The 2,500-nt window shown below is 47.7% G+C and overlaps 1 pseudogene; it reads left to right on the top strand.

The window, feature by feature from the left end:
• Positions 1-2,500, top strand: part of LOC115142267 (cell adhesion molecule DSCAML1-like) — a 97,142-nt pseudogene that overhangs the window by 59,415 nt on the left and 35,227 nt on the right.

The following is a 2,500-nucleotide window of genomic DNA, read 5'->3' as shown; positions in this document are numbered from 1 at the left end:
ACAGAGGAGCCGTTTTGCGCCAACATCTCCACATCAGAGAGGACATTTATTTATTTAGAGTCATCCCTCACGTCTGATGTCAGGTTAGATATTTAGGCTCGTCGAGGGTTTGAGTTGTGTTTTTACATGTCTTGGTTTTTACTACTCAGTGTTTTAAGGATCGTAAACTTCCCGGGGGGGGGATTTCCTAGACACAGACTAAGCCTCGTCCTATTTTAAAAAGCGCTGTCATTTGGGATTCTTCATTCAGCTTGCTGTTAAGCCCAGGACTTGGCTAAATCTACGTCCGGGAAATTGTCCCTAGCTATCGTGTTTGACATGTCGTATTTTGATGGGTTCTGATAATAATCTCTTCCCCTCCCTCCCTTTTCCAGTGCCCAGCCAGCCGCCCCAGAACGTGCGGGCCATCTCGGTGACATCAGACGAGGCGATAATCACGTGGGCGGAGCCCCCGCGTCTGACGCTGCACGGCGTGCTGAAGGGCTACCGGGTGGTCTTCTGGTCCCTCTTCCCCGACGGAGGTGGGTGCTGTGGGGGTCCGACGCACAAGGCCCGTGCGTGCGCCTGCGTACGCCTTTCACATCTGACCTCTGGCCCCTCCACCATGAGTCCACGAGTCGAACTCAGGGTTTGACCTTTACCCTTTCAACCCTCAGCCCTGACCGCTACTGATACCTAGGCTGGTTTATGTGCCAGACTGGTCTTCCTTGTAAAACAAAAAAATGATTTTCTGGTTAAATAAAACATTTGCTATTTAGTGAATCCCTAAAAACAACCCCAACCACCAGCCTGCCATCCCTACTACATATTTTCAAAGAAAATGCCAACGAAACCCTAAAATAGCTAATCATACCACGAACCTGAACCAACTCAAAGCAACTCCACATGCGGCGATACTGTATGAGGGCCATGTTATGCACGCCTCTATGAAGAGGGAACGCAACACCCTGCTACAATTAAACTCTCCGTGAAGTGAAAAAGGTATGGACTGTAGGTGCGAGTAAGAATGACAACAAGCAGAATGTGGTACCGTTTACAAGGACTTTATTCCTTTACACGGTAATATGGGGAAAAGGGGCTGGACGGAACCAAAGCAAAGAAAGTAAATCTCAAAGCCCCCTCTCCTATCTTACCTGCCTACCCACTACTTACCTAATTTAGCACCACCTGGTGCCCTAACCAAAATACAGGGGGTGGTCCGCCCAGGTCTTACCTAGTGTGCCTAGACAGCAAATATGCTACGGGTATATGTATGCCAACGCGGGCCTCTTGCCTAAGCACTCCCAAGGTGCCTTCCCCTTCCCCCCCTGGGAACAAATGAAACAGAATATTAAACAATTTCACAAACAAACTAAGAAACAAAGGACATCAAATAAGCTCTATCTGAGCAACAAACTCACAAAACATACCAACTCTCAGTAATGACCTCCCAGCAAAATCAACCTCTATCAAAATCTCTGCAATGACCTCCCAGAAAATCTCTCTACAAAAAGATCTCCCTCCTGAACAGAACACTGGCTTTTATATAGCGTCAGAAGGAATGGGTAATTGGAGACAGCTGAGTCTTGACGAGGGGGCGGGGTCAGCTCTCCAATTAGCCATGGAGTCGACCAATCAGCTGCTTGAGGGATTTCAGGAAGCCATTTCCTCAAATAAACACATGCAAATATACAAACTACAATACATAAACTGGGGAACGTAACAGGTCATGCGCCGTGCTCAGTTACCCGTCTGTATCTTTGTGTGTGTGTTGGTGTGCTTGTGGTTCTGTTTGGAAAGCTAGTCATGAGGACTTGATCATGTCCTTTCCCAATTGTCCAACTCTTTCCTGCTCTTCCTCTTTCCTTTCCCTTGGCCTTTTGCCCAACCATATACACTTTTCATTCTATTGCCCTCTTCCCCTCCATCTCTCTCTCCCTCCATCCCGCTCGCACTGTCTCTGTCAGAGTGGGGAGAGATGCAGAACATCACGACAACCCGGGAGCAGGTGGAGCTGAGAGGGCTGGAGAAGTTCACTAACTACAGTGTGCAGGTGCTGGCCTACACCCAGGCTGGGGACGGGGTCAGGAGCAATGTCCTGTACATCCAGACCCGCGAGGACCGTGAGTACACCCCCCACACACACACACACACCAACATACAGTGCATTCGGAAAGTGTTCAGACCTCTTGACTTTTCACAGGTTTTTAGAAATGTTTGCATATGTATTAAAGATGGATCATTGAAATACCTTATTTAAATAAGTATTAAGACCCTTTGCTATGAGACTCGAAATTGAGCGCAGGTGCATCCTGTTTCCATTGATCATCCTCGAGATGTTTCGACAACTTGATTGGAGTCCACCTGTGGTAAATTCAATTGATTGGACAGGATTTGGAAAGGCACACACCTGTCTATATAAGGTCCCACAGTTGACAGTGCATGTCAGAGCAAAAACCAAGCCACGAGGTTGAAGGAATTATCCATAGAATCCCAGAGGCAGGATTGTGTCAAGGCACAG

This window comes from Oncorhynchus nerka, linkage group LG14 (genome assembly GCF_034236695.1).
Source record: "Oncorhynchus nerka isolate Pitt River linkage group LG14, Oner_Uvic_2.0, whole genome shotgun sequence".
Taxonomy (NCBI): Eukaryota; Metazoa; Chordata; class Actinopteri; order Salmoniformes; family Salmonidae; genus Oncorhynchus; species Oncorhynchus nerka.
This window is presented reverse-complemented; position numbering and strand designations above follow the sequence as displayed.